The sequence below is a fragment of the Lepidochelys olivacea genome, assembly GCF_965140295.1.
Source record: "Lepidochelys olivacea isolate rLepOli2 genome assembly, chromosome: 1".
In the NCBI taxonomy this organism is placed as follows: domain Eukaryota; kingdom Metazoa; phylum Chordata; order Testudines; family Cheloniidae; genus Lepidochelys; species Lepidochelys olivacea.
The window spans coordinates 238,998,291-239,018,269 of NC_140411.1; positions in this window are offsets into that span (position 1 = coordinate 238,998,291).

Sequence of the window (19,979 nt, forward strand, 5' to 3'; positions counted from 1 at the left end):
CAGACAGAGCATTCCCTTAACTTGCCCTTTTTTTCTCAAAGCAGGGAAACTTTTTCAGCAGAAATAAATGTGTCTCTTTCTTTTTAATTACATGATGAAAGTCAATAAAATATGTCTTTAAAACAATGCTACAGTTCATTTTTCTCTTCCTCTCTCATTGTCCTATAACTCTGACTGTTGAACTTTAGTGCTGCAGATCAGGCTAGAATAGAACACCAATGACAACTTGGTATTCATATTCCCTTCATTGGGTCCTGTGTAGGTTCTGTGAAAGATTCTCTGGAAACATAAAATCTACCGACAATGAAATTAATCACAAAAATACAAAAGAAAAGCAGCTGGCAACCAACTACTGAATAATGCAAAATGTGCAGATTTAAATTACTTGTCACCTTTAATGTATACATATCTACCTGCACACTCTCTGTCACACACACACACGTGGTATAATCAGTAAATAATTCTTCACTGTCTATGAAATAAGTATTTTAATTCAGGATAATATATATTGGAATTACATCAAAATTAAATACCAGATAAGTTCATGAGTAATGTTACTGTAGTAAATACCAAAAGGAACTAAGCACAATAGGAAATAGATGTACCTCAAAAGCAGAGATGCAAACAAAAACAAAAGGCCTATTATAATAGAGCAGAAAGTTATGAGCAGAACCAATAAAAATCTGTGCCAGTAGCTCTGTCTGCACATACTAAGTATCTAATTAGTCATCAGGATCAAATACAATAAGGAAAGAAAGTTAAGTCTCCTTCGTTTATGTGCTCATTAGAACATGGATTATCTAAAAAGGGATTACATGAAAAAATTGTAGAAAAAAATCAGCACCGAGATTCTTTGTGCAATTTTGTTGGTAAAGTTATAAACCTGTACAGTGCAGATTTTTTAAAATTTATTTTCTTAACCAATAAAATAGACTAAAGTAGGAAATTGAAGGTCCAGAATTACTTGCCTTGCATTCTGAAATTTCTTAATTCTGAGCCATATATCCTCGAGAGCAAACGAGAACCAGATGTGCTTCATTTCTCAGTTTTTGACAACCTTTATTATTCCGTTTATCTGCTATTCATAGTGAGATGTTTACATCTCACTTCCCAGTGAGATCCTCATATCAGCTGTGGGTCAGTTTAAAATATTGGGAATCAATAGGTTATAAAACATCAGCCAGCATAAAAAGGGCAGAGCCAGAGCAAATTCATCGAATGTCAAAAAATAAACATCAACAGTTAGAAATGTAATAAGACAATAAATAAAAGGCAGGAAATATATATATTTCCATATATATATATATATATATATATATAAACCAAAGAATATATATTCTTCATATATATATATAAACCAAAGAATTATTTGATAAGATATTCAAATACAAGGCCATTTACAGCGCAAAAGGAAATGAATTTCATGCAGGTTGGCAGAACAAACCTTTTGAAAATGTAATAGAAGGCATGCATGATAATAGTGCCCGTCAACATTTAGGGAGTAGAGAGCTGGTGGGTGAAGCTGGAGAATATGTGCAGACAAAAGTCAGTGCAAACCTACCTTGTTGTTTTGTTTTAATGTATTTGCCTAGGCATTCAAGACTGTTTAGAGGCTAAGGACAGCATTCTGATATCAGATGTACAGGCATGTATCATTGGCCACCTGTAACACAAGATTACTATGAGTGAACTGAGCCTCCTTCCATTCTTTCTCCTTCACAGACAGGCCATGATAAGCTTAGAAGGAGAGCTGGTCAAAGGATTTTTGATGGAACAATCTTCCATTGAAGAAATGCAGTCTTGTCAAAAATCAAAACAGTTTGAAGGAATATGTCAATGTTGCTTGTTTTCAATGGAAGAAAGTCTAAACAAATCATTTTGACTTTCTTGTTTCATTTCAATAAAGTAGAAACAAACATTATCATTTCATTTTGATTTGACTTTTATATGATAGTAAATTAATATTTTAATATACTATTAAACATTATATATATTTAATATTGTGTGTTATTTTAAAATGTTTTGACATTATTGAAATGAAACTATTTGATGTTTCTGAATTCAAAGTTTTCTATGCTATTTTGTGGAAAAATTCAACTTTTCTTTCCAGTTTCAAAATGTTAGAATTTCCCACAGAATAGAAATTCTATTTTCTGACTAGATCTACTTATGAATTAGTTGACCACATGCTTTCATCCCTCCCAATAACTGCCAAACTTAAGTTTTTAGTGGAGATAGGCTAAGTTTTAAAAAAATGAATCTGGACTATGAACTCTTGAAAGTTTACGGGCCATTTGAAGACAGGATTTTGTCTCAGACCCCTGTTTAGTTTTTTACAGCATAAATTAATGTTTTTAAAGACCTCACCTCCCGTAGGCCCAGCTGGCTCCACAGATCAATACTGCACTGGCAGAACTGATGTGTATAGTGTATATTATAGCATCAGATCAGAGTAGGAGCTCGCTGGCCAGTGGACATTTCATATGTTTCCCTCTCCATTTTTCCAGCTTTCTTGATGCACTTGACTTTTATCTCTGCCCTCTTTTATGTCTGTAGCCCCAATAGCCTAGAACTGTTTGCAAATTTAATGAATGCGTATTTCACTTCAGACTTCAGATCACTTATAACAGCCATTCAGTAAAACAGTTACCCAATACCGTCCCCTGTGGGACACCACTAGTCACTGCATTCCCAGCTATATTTGGTGTCATTTACAACCACCTTTTGTCTGCATAGAAACCTGGGGGTATAGCGTTTACCATCAGTCACAGCTCATTGTCAGCACGGCCTGGCAGAGAACCCCTTCTATATGCTACTTGGCAGGAAGAGCAAACACCACTGCAAGGTTAGAGAGAGCGGCAAACTTTCAGGCTGAGAATATAGAGGCCTGTTGCAGACAAACTAGCAATGGTATCACAGTGCGTGCAATTCATCCTTCCCTAGAATTCATCTTGTATACTTCATCTCATTCTTTTTGTTAAAGGAAGGTGGAAAACAGCAGCTCATTAATTGTGTTGCTTTTAGAATCCTCATTTGTCTGACCACCTTCCTCTTTAGTCTCTGATTCCAACGTCCCATCTTCTATGCAGATGTCTTTATAGAGGGCCAAACTCTGGTCCCTGCACACAGCCCAGGTAAATGCACAATCTGTAAGAAGAGCTTCCTAGAGGTGAAGGCAGGACAGACTTCTCCTCCAGAGGCCTTGAGACAGCAGCAGCGTCTCTTTATGGCCTCTAGTATGGGTTCAGGATTACATCAATCCTCCCCTCAATCCATGGATTAATTGGCTAAAGTTTTCATAGCTTGGCCCCCAAAACCTCCCTCTGTAAGCCCCCATAAAGAGGGTACAACTCCCTATGCATCCTGTCCCCCTTGTGCAACAGAACTGCACAGATGTAGCTCATTTTGCTGTTACCTGCTTTCTCCTATAAACTTGTAACACCGACAGACTCCCGGTAATCGGCAGGCGGGATTGAACCTGAGATCTCTGGAGCTTAGTGCATGAGCCTCTACTGCATGAACTAAAAGCCAACTGACCCTTAGCTAAGGCTGTAGAGCAGACTCATTAATCTCTAATTGGTCTCTGTGCCACTAGTTGGGACAGAACACCACACTCTGGAGGTGTGTGGGTTACAAACTGAGGACTTCTCTTTCCCAGTTCTGTTCCCCCTCCTATTGTCATTTTCAACGAAAATTGTTCTTTGCTTTCAACTTGAGTTGTACTTTGTGATAGCAAGTTGCCCTTGCTTCTGGTATTACTACCTTTACAATGCAACTGAAGTCCATTGTGTGTTGATATCCTTTAGAGTCCTCTATCTCACTGTAACCAGTCGTGACGTATAGCTATGTGCACACGGCCTGTTCACTTCTCATGCTAGCTGGCTTTTTAAACACATTTACACGGTATAGAACCATGTCCTATTGCTTTCCTTGATATGGAGTATGTAAAATTATATCTGAAAAGATTCTTCAGTAGACAAGGGTATATTCCTAAATCGCAGTACAATTATGCTGACTCAGACATGCTACTTCATAGTCTGAGGAATCAGGCCCTCTTGAGACTGGACCTGACAAATCACGGATTCCAAAGCAAGCAGCTCCACCCCTTGAGGTAAAGGAGAATCTTCCCCAGTAGGCAACTGGTAAAACTGAGATTATCTTTTAGGTTTCCTGCCACTGTAGGCCAAACACACTGCAAATAATATGACATTTGGCAAAGAAGTACCTTAAAATATAAAGTTTCCTTAGTGATAGATAAACAATTCCAATTCTCGGTCCTCTGTAGCTGCATTCCTGTCTCCACATGGATTCTATGATGGTTGCTTAGGTTCCAACTCACTCATTTCAGCATGATGAAAGTAACAGGGGCTAAGGAGAATTTCATCATACAGTGGAATGAGAACAGCTACTTTGACTGACTAGAAGAATGGAAAGTTGAGGGCATATACGAAAAAAAGATCAGCCTCCTTCCCGCCCCTCCCACATTTTCCTTATCCATATTGAATTTTGGATAGCTATGATTCTTTGCACTTGTCAATAAAAACTAATAATGGCAGAAATGAGCTGCAAGATATATCCATAATAGAAAGAATGGGAAAGGGGACTGACCCAGGATAACACTCCCTCTCAAATCATCATCTGATCTACCCATTGCTTGTTCCAGCAACAAGACAAAGGAGGGAGGCAATTCAGTGCCAGAATATTCTCTCCACCCATCCTCTCTCTCTCTCTCTCTCTCACACACACACACACACACACGCAACCTTCTTTGTCCCTCTCCCTTTCTTGAATTTTGACACCACAGCTCAGTAAGCAAGATAATGAAATGAATAATGAAATCCCTCACTTCTGTAAGACCAGTCTGTCATTAATATATAAAGATAGTCTTGTGGTTAACCCAGAGAACTGGGAGTCAGAAGGCTTATGTTCCATTCAACACTTACCATCAGCTACCTATGCAACCTTGGGCAACTCATTTAACCTATCTATGCCTCGGCTTCCTCATCTGTAAAACAAGGATATTTCACAGTGATATCATGAGGCTATAATTGATGCTCAAAAGCATGTGGAGAATCTTAAATTGGTGGTCTTATGGAAATGAAAAGTGTTGACTTCAACTTAGTTGCTTTGTGGCAATGCAGAAAAGAAATCTGTGTGACAGCTTCCAGTCAGATGCAATATTCAACAGCCAAGATATCAGGTACTGAAAATAGAAGCCAAGATGTGAAAAAAAAATGGATGTATGAAGTTGGGCGCCTGAATTTGTATTTAGGCAACTAAGTGACCTAATTTTAAAAACTGCTCAGCACCTAGAAGCCCCCAGTGTGATTTCAATGGGAGTTGCTGGGTGGTCAGTACTTTTGAAAATCAGGCTACTTATTAAGGCTTCCTAAATATGTATTCAGAGACCTATTTTGAAAAATGTGGCCAGTACTTGGTACATGCCTAATGGAACTAGTTGAAGAATGGGGGCTGGAAGAAAATATCCTAGCAGCTCTAAAGTCTTATGCAAATTTTAGGCCAAATTCATCACTGATTTCAGTGGATTGACCCCAAAGATAAATTTGACCCCATATCTAATAAGTATTTTACTGAGTATTTCAAGCCTTTTAAACATGTAAATGTGCAGTTTGGTGCAACTATCAGTATAACTTCATTTTTTTTTAAACTGAGCCTTTCTTCCAATTACAGAACTTCACCAATTTGCATTTTGTTCATTTGTGCATCCTATGATTTGCATATAAAAATGGCAGCCAGAAAAATTTAAGAGCAGAGCACTGTAATCACTCCTCGTGCCACTAAGCCCTGGTCTACACTAGGACTTTTAGGTCAAATTTAGCAGCGTTAAATCGATGTAAACCTGCACCCGTCCACACGACGAAGCCCTTTACTTTGACTTAAAGGGGTCTTAAAATCGATTTCCATACTCCACCCCTGACGAGTGGATTAGTGCTTAAATCAGCCTTGCCGGGTCGAATTTGGGGTACTGTGAACTGCAAACTTTTTAATCTCATTTCCTGTTTGGCCAGCGTGCCAAGCTGCAGGTGACCATGCAGAGCTCATCAGCAGAGGTGACCATGATGGAGTCCCAGAATCACAAAAGAGCTCCAGCATGGACTGAACGGGAGGTATGGGATCTGATCGCTGTATGGGGAGAGGAATCCGTGCTATCAGAACTCCGTTCCAGTTTTCGAAATGCCAAAATCTTTGTCAAAATCTCCCAGGGCATGAAGGACAGAGGCCATAACAGGGATCCGAAGCAGTGCCGCGTGAAACTTAAGGAGCTGAGGCAAGCCTACCAGAAAACCAGAGGGGCGAACGGCCGCTCCGGGTCAGAGCCCCAAACATGCCGCTTCTATGATGAGCTGCATGCCATTTTAGGGGGTTCAGCCACCACTACCCCAGCCGTGTTGTTTGACTCCTTCAATGGAGATGGAGGCAACACGGAAGTAGGTTTTGGGGACGAAGAAGATGATGATGAGGAGGAGGAGGTTGTAGATAGCTCACAGCAAGCAAGCGGAGAAACCGGTTTTCCCGACAACCAGGAACTGTTTCTCACCCTGGACCTGGAGCCAATACCCCCCGAACCAACCCAAGGCTGCCTACTGGACCCGGCAGGTGGAGAAGGGCCCTCCGGTGAGTGTACCTTTTAAAATACTATACATGGTTTAAAAGCAAGCATGTGAAAGGATTAATTTGCCCTGGCATTCGCGGCTCTCCTGGATGTACTCCCAAAGCCTTTGCAAAAGGTTTCTGGGGAGGGCAGCCTTATTGCGTCCTTCATGGTAGGACACTTTACCACTCCAGGCCAGTAACACGTACTCGGGAATCATTGTACAACAAAGCATTGCAGTGTATGTTTGCTGGCGTTCAAACAACATCCGTTCTTTATCTCTCTGTGTTATCCTCAGGAGAGTGAGATATCATTCATGGTCTCCTGGTTGAAATAGGGCGCTTTTCTTCAGGGGACATTCAGAGGAGCCCGTTCCTGCTGAGCTGTTTGCCTGTGGCTGAACAGAAATGTTCCCCGCTGTTAGCCACGGGGAGGGAGGAGGGTTGAGGGGGTAGCCACGCGGTGGGGGGAGGCAAAATGCGACCTTGTAACGAAAGCACATGTGCTATGTATGTAATGTTAACAGCAAGGTTTACTCTGAAAGACTGTAGCCACTGTTTTATCAAATGTGTCTTTTTAAATACCACTGTCCCTTTTTTTTTCTCCACCAGCTGCATGTGTTTCAATGATCACAGGATCTTCTCCTTCCCAGAGGCTAGTGAAGATTAGAAAGAAAAAAAAGCACTCATGATGAAATGTTCTCTGAGCTCATGCTGTCCTCCCACACTGACAGAGCACAGACGAATGCGTGGAGGCAAATAATGTCAGAGTGCAGGAAAGCACAAAATGATCGGGAGGAGAGGTGGCAGGCCGAAGAGAGTAAGTGACGGGCTGAAGACAGGGCTGAAGCTCAAATGTGGCAGCAGCGTGATGAGAGGAGGCAGGATTCAATGCTGAGGCTGCTGGAGGACCAAACCAGTATGCTCCAGTGTATGGTTGAGCTGCAGCAAAGGCATCTGGAGCACAGACTGCCACTACAGACCCTGTGTAACCAACTGCCCTCCTCCCCAAGTTCCATAGCCTCCACACCCAGATGCCCAAGAACATGGTAGGGGGGCCACCGGCCAAGCAGCCACTCCACCACAGAGGATTACAGAAAAAAAAGAAGGCTGGCATTCAATAAATTTTAAAGTTGTAAACTTTTAAAGTGCTGTGTGGCATTTTCCTTCCCTCCTCCACCACCCCTCCTGGGCTACCTTGGTAGTCATCCCCCTATTTGTGTGATGAATGAATAAAGAATGCATGAATGTGAAGCAACAATGACTTTATTGCCTCTGCAAGCAATGATTAAAGGGAGGAGGGGAGGGTGGTTAGCTTGCAGGGAAGTAGAGTGAACCAAGGGGCGGGGGGTTTCATCAAGGAGAAACAAAGAGAACTTTCACACCGTAGCCTGGCCAATCCTGAAACTTGTTTTCAAAGCTTCTCTGATGCATACCGCGCCCTCCTGTGCTCTTCTAACCGCCCCGGTGTCTGGCTGTGCGTAACCAGCAGCCAGGCGATTTGCCTCAACTCCGCCATAAACGTCTCCCCCTTACTCTCACAGATATTGTGGAGCATACAGCAAGCAGTAATAACAGTGGGAATATTGGTTTCACTGAGGTCTAAGCAAGTCAGTAAACTGCGCCAGCGCGCCTTTAAATGTCCAAATGCACATTCTACCACCATTCTGCACTTGCTCAGCCTGTAGTTGAACAGCTCCTGACTACTGTCCAGGCTGCCTGTGTACGGCTTCATGAGCCATGCCATTAAGGGATAGGCTGGGTCCCCAAGGATAACTATAGGCATTTCAACGTCCCCAACAGTTATTTTCTGGTCTGGGAATAAAGTCCCTTCCTGCAGCTTTTGAAACAGACCAGAGTTCCTGAAGATGCGAGCGTCATGTACCTTTCCCAGCCATCCCACGTTGATGTTGGTGAAACGTCCCTTGTGATCCACCAGAGCTTGCAGCACTATTGAAAAGTACCCCTTGTGGTTTATGTACTCGCCGGCTTGGTGCTCTGGTGCCAAGATAGGGATATGGGTTCCGTCTATGGCCCCACCACAGTTAGGGAATCCCATTGCAGCAAAGCCATCCACTATGACCTGCACATTTCCCAGGGTCACTACCCTTGATATCAGCAGATCTTTGATTGTGTGGGCTACTTGCATCACAGCAGCCCCAACAGTAGACTTGCCCACTCCAAATTGATTCCCAGCTGACCGGTAGCTGTCTGGCGTTGCAAGCTTCCACAGGGCTATCGCCACTCGCTTCTCAACTGTGAGGGCTGCTCTCATCTTGGTATTCATGCGCTTCAGGGCAGGGGAAAGCAAGTCACAAAGTTCCATGAAAGTGCCCTTATGCGTGCGAAAGTTTCACAGCCACTGGGAATCGTCCCAGACCTGCAACACTATGCGGTCCCACCAGTCTGTGCTTGTTTCCTGAGCCCAGAATCAGCGTTCCACAGCATGAACCTGCCCCATTAGCACCATGATGCATGCATTGGCAGGGCCCATGCTTTCAGAGAAATCTGTGTCCATGTCCTGATCACTCACATGACCGCGCTGATGTCGCCTCCTCGCCTGGTATCGCTCTGCCAGGTTCTGGTGCTGCATATACTGCTGGATAATGTGTGTGGTGTTTAATGTGCTCCTAATTGCCAAAGTGAGCCAAGCGGCCTCCATGCTTGCCTTGGTATGGCGTCCGCACAGAAAAAAGGCGCGGAACGATTGTCTGCCGTTGCTCTGATGGAGGAAGGGGTGACTGACGACATGGCTTACAGGGTTGGCTTCAGGGAGCTAAAATCAACAAAAGGGGTGGCTTTACATCAAGGAGTATTTCAGGCCGGACTTCACAGAGGGTTCCAATAAGAAATGGTGCGCCTAAGTTATTGTTCTTATTGGAACAAGGAGGTTAGTCTGGCCCCTGATTGATACATGGCTAGATTTACCTTGCTGCACCTTCTCTGTGAGTGAATGCAGTGTGACCTAGAGGAATGAGTCCCGTAGACCGTGTGGGGGGGGAGCAAATGAGTACAAAACAAATCTGGTCTATTTCTTGTTTTGATCCACTCCATCTATCTTTTACATCTTTGGCTGGCAGCAGATGGTGCAGAAGGACTGCATGCCATCCACATCTCATGGCTGCTCGGCAGAAGATGATGCAATAGGACTGCTAGCAATCCGTATCGCCTGCCTGCTCACCATAAGACGGTTCAATAGGACTGACTGCAGGACTAAAGAGAATGACCTGGTCAAGTCACTCCAAATTTAGTCCCTGCGCCCACGTCTGCCCAGGCGCTCCCAGCTGACGTGGCCAGGAGCACCTCGGACACGACGAGAACGGCTACCAGTCGTACTGCACAGTCTGCTGCCAGAAGGCAATGGGTTGCTGCTGCTGTGTAGCAATGCAGTACCACGTCAGCCAGCACCCAGGAGACATAGGGTGACGGTTACCTGAGTGGGCTCCATGCTTGCCGTGGTATGGCGTCTGCACAGGTAACTCAGGAAAAAAGGCGTGAAACGATTGTCTGCCCTTGCTTTCACGGAGGGAGGGAGGGAAGGGGGGCCTGACGATATGTACCCAGAACCCAGAATATTTTATACTATATTATTTATATTATTTTATTTTATCTCAACAAATACAATTATTAGTCTTTGAGGGTAAACCTACAATGGTACTGTTTTCTAATTTTGAAACAAAGTTTTAAAAAGGAAGTGGTGAAGGGAAGCCAGTCCCTGATACTTATACACATAGTTTGTTTTAACATAGCCTCTTTTCTTCCAACATCTTAACGCTCTTTGTAAAGGTGCAATATGTTGTGAAGACTGAAGACAATAGGGCTACAAGCTGACATCAAGGACAAATGGATGAGAGTTCTGAAATTTATGAAAGACAAGAACAGATGGAAAATGAGGACACATAAGAAAATATTCTTCCAAAAGGAATCACACTAAATATCGGTGCCAAGGCGACCTGCCTATATTTATACTTTACATTTTGAATAAGAGATAAAATACTAGGTTCTCCAGACTATTTGTGGTATTTAAAAATTTCACGCCACTATCTGCAAGAAGGGTTACATTACATTCTGCTCAGCACTTCTGAAAATCAGACCCCTTCTTTAGGTGCCTAAATAAGGATTTAGGTGTCTAGATTTGGACACCTACATTAAAAAAATGTTTGCTTTTGTTTAGGAATTGTTTTGGAATGACAGGTGTTATGGTTTGAAACAAATTACACCATTGGGGTGAGACAGAATGTGCTAAATGTTAATGAGGACTGAATTCAGACTCTGGAAAAATGGGTTTTATAATAGAAATACTGACATCCTTAACTAGAATATTGAAATGTATAGGCATATCTGTGCTACTTATTGCACCCAACAAGCATTAGTGAATTAAGCCTCACAACTCCCCTGTGTATAGGGAATTGTCATTCCTATTTTACAGATGGGGAAACGGAGGCACAGAGAGCTCACAAAGAGAGCTTGTGGCAGAGCTGAATACAGAATCCAGGAACTTCTGACTGCCAGCCTGGGCTCTGTATTCCTCCTAACCACTGTAACACTGTAACAGAGGGCAATTTCTTGCAATGGCCTGCATAAACTTTATTGAATTAAGTTTAATACCTTTGGGGGTCCATTGTATTAAAAATGAAATTGTTTCTATGTTATTGTATGAAACTTTTCTAGGAGGTGTGACTAATGTAAACCCCGGGGAAATGTTATGCACCTCAAAGAATTGTTTGGGACAAAGTGGGTTTCCTAGGAGGCACTTGGGAGGCCTTTGGAAGCTATGCCCTGAGAAGAAAACTCCATTGTCTACCGATTAGCTGCTTCTGGAAGCCCCAGATCAAAGACCCTCCAAACTCTGAGTGTGCTAGTTCTGAGCTGAGGCTACTATGTACTTGTGGTCACAGAAGAGACCCCTTTGTGAAGCGTGAAGGACTAATCACCTGCCAGAGCCCACGTTGGAGTTGGGGTGATTTCTGACAGCATGCATGTAGGTTCTTTTATTGTTTTTATTATGTTTTCTCTGTCATGCTTCTACCTTAAGAATAAAATGTGCTTGCTTAGAAAGAACTGTGCAGTAACTTGTAACTGTGGGCAATTATACTATTATTAATTTCTGAAGAGAAAGCAAGAAGGCCTATTTAGGCAGTCTGTCTTCTGGTAAGAAAAATCACAGAATAGTCAAGGGGACTGTGCAGCCTTGAAATACTAAGATCAGAAGGGAGAGAGATGCCGGTTTTCATTCAAGTGAGGGAACAGTTGTGAAGCCAGAAGCCTAGAATGAATACCTTTGCTGGACTGTAGAAGGGGAATATAGTTGACCAGAACTGTGAGATACACATAAAAGAATAAGCATTTTCTGTGTATTAAGGACATGTCTAACATGAAAAGGGGCAGAAAACTCCAGATATAAATGTATGAGGTAATTCCTTTCTGGTGCAACAGAGAGGAGAAAAGGAATCTTTTAAATATACAAAGGGTATAATGCTGCACATAATAAAAGACTATTACTACTGTCAAGTAACTTTTCAGCCCTTGCCTGCAGAACCAGCTTCCATGATTCCTCCATATTGTAATTGCCACCTTTAATTTCTTATGCCAGAGCAAAAGACTTCAACTTTGGGAAATTTACAATTTGCACGAGTTATTGAGACAGCTCCAATTTCTTTTTTATTTGTTTTCTAAAAGTACCTATTTTTCACCTCTGCTGACCAGTGCAAAATCATGCTCACTAATGTTTATAAAATACTACCTTATTGTTAGATATTGAATCCAAATGCCAGCGCTGCAGCTTCTAACAGATAGGAACTTGATGGAATCTGTCTTGAGATTGCTGCTGTCCAGATTGTCTCTGCACCTAGTCTCGTAACAGCCTTTGACACAGGAGAGGGAAAGAGCTCACCATTTTCTAAAATTTCTGAAGCTTTGATATTTTAACTAGAGTATAAAAATATATCCCTCGCTTTTAATTTTCGGGTTTATTATATGCTTTGTATTACACACAGACATACACACAACAGAAGATGACAATAAATTAGGTATCTGCTATATAGCTCATATAGGATAGAAGGAGCATTACCCATGCTGCAACACTACTGATCTATTGTTTCAATGTGATAACTCAAGTGTTCACAGTAGCAGAAACAATTCTGCCAAACACAAAGAGCTGGTACAAGGCCCTTCGCACCACTTAAGCCATGTAATAAATAAGACCTAGCTCTTAGATAATGCATTTCAACAGTAGATCTCAAAGCACTTTATAAAGGTACAGATACGGAAACTGAGTTACAGGAAGGTGAAATGATTTTCCCAGGGTCACCCAGCAGACCAGTGGCAGAGCCAGGAATAGAATGTAGCCCTTCTGAGTCCCAAGCCTGTGCTCTATCCTCCAGGGCACACTGCATCCCCTGTAGTGTAGATTTACTGAGCAGGAAGGAAGTTGCATAGAACAGAGACACAAGTGCCGCTGCACCTCCTGACTGCTTAAGATGAGGGGTGGGTGGAAGGCAAGAGATAGGCAAAGGTACCCACTAGTGCCTGGATTCAACACCTGGATAAGGAGTATGACTTGGCAATCTCCACTCATCTAGCTCATAGGCTGGAAAAGGAGCTCTGTCGGGCTGAGCTGAAGCCTTGTGACCTGATAATATGCTGGAGGGGTGAATCTTATCTTGCCAAACTCTGTTGACTTCGTTGCACCAAGTCCAGTTACTCAGGCTTGGTGGGAGGATGGATACATTTCTCCCTCATTGCCTAACTGAAAGCAACTGCTCTTCTGGCTATGTTAAAAAATAAATTCCCTTCCTCCTTAAAGATTCATAACCTTAAGGAAAGCTGCTGCGCATGCGTTTATTGATGCTCTGTAAACACGCACAACAGGCTTCTGTGCAAAACAGGACTTCAGATTTGTCAAGGTCAGAAAGGTACCTACAGTATCTTCACTTTTTTCTCTTACCGATATATTATTCTATTAGATGGAAATAGTACCAGGGCAATTCACCCCCTTCTGGTTTGTCCATCTATGTGTGAGCATCTTTGAGAAGTGGGATTAGAGAGAAACCTGGAGGCATATTAATAAATAAACTTCACATGCTGTTAGATATTAAGTAAACATACCGCTAAATGTTTCTCTAGGGGTTTCTGATCTCATAACCTGTGGACTTGTAATTTGGTTACCTGTGACATGTGGTTCCTGCCCCTGGGGTTCTGTGATAAATTAAATTTTTAAATGTTTTTTTAAGTTTAACACACACACAAAAATAAAGTAAAATAACCAATGTATGTTCTCCAAAATCTTAGTTTGTTTTGCTTTCAAGCTAACCTAAAATGTTACCTTTACAAAAATAAAGACTACAGAACAGGCCCACGTGAGTTTAGGGATGATGCATGTCCCTGGCTTAACGTTTGTGTGGTATATAGTTTATAACACACTTTGGGACATGGAGCTGGCTTCATAGAAAAGCTCAGTTCCTCTCCTCCCTAAAGTCTACCTCTACTAGGCTGGCTCTGTGACCTGCATGTGTCTTTGCCCATAGGTACATATGTATAATACTGTATCTCCACTCAACACTCTTTCCCTGTATCCTGTCCTCCATCCTGGCTTCTATATTCCCTAGCATGGCTGGTTGAAAGTTTTCATCAAAACTGTTCTTCAGCAGAAACTTGGGTTATCAACAAAATTAATTTTTTCACAAAAAAAGTCTGTTTTCCACAGAAAAGTTTGACCAAAGATCATAATATTTTGGCCCAAACCAGTTATTTTGATTTGGCAATGCTGCCACAGTGCCTCGTGGGAGCTGCAGTTTGGTTGCCAGATGTCTCCATTCCTCTCCGAGAGCATCTTCCATGATGCACCTTGACTACTATGATGCACTACTTCTCATCACCAAGTCGGGAGACCATGGTGCATCATTGAAGATGTAGTCCAACCAGGGAACCTAGCCTGAAGTGGGAGCATGAGGAAGCCAAAACATAAATGGATGAGGCACCATGGCGGCTTTGCCAAATCAATTTTTTTTTGTTTCCTGCAAACATTTTTCATTTTCTCAAATTTCTGCCAAAATTGAATTGTTTTACAAAACATTGAGGCAAAAATTAACTTTTTGTCAAAGTTTTCCACAGATGAAACCACCTTTTTTCCAACCATCTCTATTTCCCAGGTCTCCTCCCTTGCCCCCATTTGTATCCAATTTCCCCAGCAGTGGTTTTTTGATCCCCTTCTAACAGTACCTTCCTCTAACTCCCTGGGAGGGGGCTGATGGGTGTTTTCTGCCTCCTGCCATGTCATGTACTTAAGGCTGTAGGGAGGGAACTTTTCCTTCCCCTCCCTCTGAGTGCAGCCTGCAGGAGCTTCTGGTTAGCTCTGCTGGCTGCATCTGGCACTTCCTCTAATTAGCAGCTTGCAAGGAACTCTTCCCTCATCAGCTGTTTGGTGGCCCCACAGGAAAGGAACTCTGATCAACTGGTAGAGGAGGGGGAAAAAATGGCAAAATAACCCTGAATAACAAATACATTTAAGTGAATCCTGATCTGCTGATAGACAGGGTTGGCCCTACGGCCCTAACCACATCTCACATACGTGACCCCCTTGGCCTTGCCTCCAGCACTGTGGCCTAACCCTTCTGGGGGTGGCAATGGAGGGCTTACTACACAAGAACCATATGCTGGAAGCCCACCTTGTCTCATCTTTGAGCATGGTGAGCCTTCCCAGACCACTGTATGTTCCCTGTTTTCGAGCACCCTGGGGTCTGTCCAGAAAACAGAAAATGCAGCCTCCACCCACCCCTTTGTGGGGCTCTTGTTGACACCACCCCAACAGAACAGCCTCCCAAGTGATCCCTGCTGGGACGGTGTTAGAAGGAACGTCTCCAGTGCAACCAGTTTAACATTTCTGTAAAATGTGTGCGCCAGTTCATTCCTCTCAGAGCTAGTGTTTCAGGCTTTTTGCTGACTTTGGCAGACTTACCTGCATCTGTTTCCCTCAAGTCATGTTTTGAAGACCATTTACTAGAAACTAACTCTTTTTAAAATGAGAGCTGAGGTTCTGATAACACTGTGTATCCTAGGAGCTGGGGATCTACAGATGGGTTGTATTACCTATGCCTTAATCTAGCCCTCCTCCTGCAAGTTACACAAGAAGAAAGACTAAATTTGTCTGGTAAATTATCTGTTGTAAATTGTTTGCTCAGTTCTCATTTTTCATAAAGTTTGCCAAGTTAGCTTTCATGATATATATCCATATTTAAATGAAGTGCAGGCCAAATCCTTGGCTTAGTTACTTTTTATAGAGCAACATCTAGAGCTGCACAGCCCACCTGAGCTCTTCAGCCATAAAATCCAAAGCACCACCTGACTGGAAACTGGGAACTGAGGATATTACCGCATTCCTCTCCATTCCCAGGGATGGAGATATAGATTCCACCCAGTCTGATTTATGGTTAGCTACAGAGGGAGTGACATCAGGGGAAATACTGGAAATGTGCAATGTCTTCCTAGCCCCCCAGCTAGGAGTAATTCCCCTCTGTCCCACAGCTGTCTGTTTGCAGGGTAGAAAATTTAAATGGAGTATTTTCAGCATTGAAACATCATGAGACAGGCCTCCCCAAAATCATGATATTGGCTTAAAAATCATGAGACTTTACCAATTAATAATTGGATTGTTTTTGTTTGACTTTTTTGAGCTTTTAGGGTTCATATTTTCATGCTTTTTCTACATAACCAAGAGGGCTAATACCTTAATTTTTTTCAGATGAAAGCTGAGATTCCAATGAAATCCAGTGACTCCAAGAGCTGAGGCTTTGAGTAAAACATCAAACAACGTAAGACTTGGCAACACTGTTAACAGATCTCATAACTGAAAGAGGGATCTTCCAAACTATCAGCTCCAAAACTGAGCTGTTATCAAGAGGAAAAAAATCAGAGCCCCATCAGCAGAAGATTCCTTCTCTACCAACACCACTCATTCTAACCAAGCATTCAGATATTATGGTGAGGAGTGCAGCATAATATTTAATTTACTTATTTACAGGGCTTTCCATGTTACTCATCAACATTAACAAATTTGGTCTCACACCACCTCACTGAGGTAAGGTAAATATTATTCAGTTTTTCAAATTAGGAACTGAGGCACAAAGAATTCAGATAGTATCAAATAGGTAAGGTTGAGAATAGATCCCAGATGGCCTGATTGGTCCAGGGACTTAACCAAAAGGCTACCCTTCATCTAGAGAGTGAGGCAGTACACAGCCCTCTCAGGCTAAAATGCCCTCTACCACCACATGAACTGCACCCCATAGTTGGCCCTATGCGGAGAAATCGTTTTCAAAATTTCAGTACTGAGAAAGTAAGATGTACCATACCCTTGACATATGCTGCATTTAGCTCCCTAGCATTTGTTTCCACACAGTGCTGTAATTGCTATGGAACTATCCTGTTACAAAGAAAACAAACCTGCAGCTTAACTATTGTTTAGCTTTGCCTCTGAATTTCTCATTCCACAAGAAGGACAATCTTCCTTAGATGAAAGAATCATGTCATGTGTACCACTATTTTATTATTTCCTCCCCTAGTCTTATAAGAAGTGTTAAAAATTTCCTTTAAAAAAATAGATGAGATATAAACCTATACATGACAGAATCAATTTTTCTTTTAGCTAAAGGGCATAATATACAGCAGTGTGTCTCCTGCTGCTGAAGGGAAATTATACTATAACTTGGAACATCATTCTACAACCCTAAGAATGAAGAGCATCAAAGAGCTCAAAGTATGCAGTACTGACAGGAGCGGAAGGGGAATGCAGTTTTTTGACTTGCTTACAGAGGTGCTAGAACAGTTTTTATAGTGGGGGTGCTGAGAGCCATTAAACCAAACTATAAACCCTGTATATAATGGAAACCATTTCAAGCAAGGGCGTGTGGCAGCTCCCCCGGCACCTATGTTTGCTTATGTATTTTTGTGTATGTGGGAAAGTTGGACAGAGGCAAATTTTCTGCTGATTTACACACCATTGACTTCAGTGGGACTTCAGAGAAGTAAACCAGCACAGAATTTGACCTATAATCTTCATCTCTGTCTTCATACTGAAGGTTTATGTTCAGGTTTACTCTGAAAAGTTACCAAGAATGGTATTGTGGGGTTCCATATTTATTCCTTCTCAATTATTTTCAGACCAGGTATGTTCAGTTTACAAGTAAAAGGATTTTTTCTCCTGCCTGTCGTATAAACCCAGTCACTAGGAGCCAAGCATAAGTTCTTGCAATCTTGTACATCATTACCTGTAATAAAGAATCTGCAGGCCAAATGATGCTCACAGGACCACCTGTGCAACTGTGGTGTCTTCACTGGAGTTGCATAGATGTAACCAATTGTAGGCTAGTGAACAATTGTGTTGCTGATACACAAGATGGAACAAAATGTGCTTCTCCTTTGCAGTGTTAACTTTGCAGTGTTGAGAAGAGCAAAAACCAGTCAAAACATTATATTATTATTATTATTATAATTATTATTATTGTCACTACAGTTGGCAGCTATGACTCCGAATATACAGAGAGCAGATTTACTCAGCAAGATGGTGCTATTTTTAAATAGTCCCTCTTCAGAATATAACTGAACTTTAGAAAAGGAGGAGTGTACAAAAACAGTAATGAAGGGGATGAAAAGTTGACTAGCCTCATCACCAAACTACATAAAATATTATATTAATGGTCCAAAATACTACAGCTTGTTCTTGCAACACTGCAGAGTATGGAGCGCTTATTGTAGAATCCTGTCATTTTTTTGTTTGTGTTTGAGGGAAGAATGGACACTATAAAATAACTTAATTATTTGTGTAAAGGAGAGTACATTAGGTTTGATTCAAGCATGTTAAGGACAACATATGTGGAGGAGACTGCTAAAACTCTAGAGGCATAAAGTCAACAATACTTTGGTTCATGTTAAAATAAGAATTTTGAAAATGTTCATGATTTCAAACCATCATGCCAGTGAAATCATGTCCGAGCAGCTGCTTTTTATTAATTGAAAACTAAGTTGTATATATGTTGGAGCACATTTACATGCACTACCAGGATTCAGGGGATGGCCTAACTTTGCACAAAAATCATCATGTCAAAATATGGAAGCTTGTTTTTTGGACACACAAGATCTGATCACACCCCAGGAACAGTTTATACAGAAGCTCAGTCAATAAATAAGAAGCAGTTGCCACCTTTAGTAAGCGCCTTGCCCTTCAAAGAGGAAACTGCTGACAACAAAATAATACTTAGCAAGCAGGTAGTGCTTTATATGTTCAAAGTGCTGTACAAACATTACCTAATTAATCCCAAGCACCCCTGAGCTGTAGGTAAAGGTGATTACCCTATTTTCTCTGATGGGGAAAACAAAGGAAAAGAAGTAAAGAGACTTGCCCTAGGTTATACTCTACTGCATGTTAAGAGCATAGCTTGGATTAGAATTTGGAACGGTCACAATATTGTACCTGAAACACATATAAACCTTCCATCCAAACATTTATTTTCATAAAAAGAAGTGGGAATTTTTTTTCCATGAAGTTTTTTTCCATATCTTGACTATTTTTGTTAGCTGGTCAGAACATATTTGTCATTTCTTTGTTAACAAAAATAAGTTGGCCTTTTTTCCTCCCACCATTTTATGACCAGTTCTAATGTTTTCTTAACTGGAAGAGGGGTTAAAAAAAAAAGTAAATTTTGTGAAGAAATTGAACAAATATCCCGGAACTGTCCACCTTATACTCTATTTTCCTCAAAGTTCTCTGCACCTTTAATGCAAACATACTGTGGGCCAAATCATGCTCCCACTAAAGCCAATAGATGTTTTGATATGATTTTATTGGGATCACAGTTGTCCCTATATCATTATAGATGAACCCAAATCAAAATTCAGACTCTGAGCACCCTATTCCTCAGAACTTTACAGTTGGTCCCACATCTATACTGAGCTGAAGAGAAACATCAAATCTCAACATTTTGGGGAAGTTCAGATCCAGAACTGAACTTTGTAGTTCAGGTTCTTCTCTAGCAAGTAAGTCTAATAATGACCTCCTTTTAGCATTGTGATTCCTTCAGAGTTTTCAGAGACAAATTCAGAAGAAATAAAATTTAATGAATCTCCAAAGCTGCACTTTCTTGACTTACTATATTAGCAGGCCCTCTCATCTGATTGGGAATTTTGAGAGAATCATAGAATTCATTAAAGCAATTTACTATATAATGGTAGATGGCTAAGATAGATCCCTACTAATGAGATGAAGAGCATTAATTAAAAAAATTGTAGAGTGGAAGTGAACTGTTTTGCTGAGTTACAAAAGCCTGGCAAACAACCCTCTCAAAGTCTACAAGATACAATACCATCATCCAGTA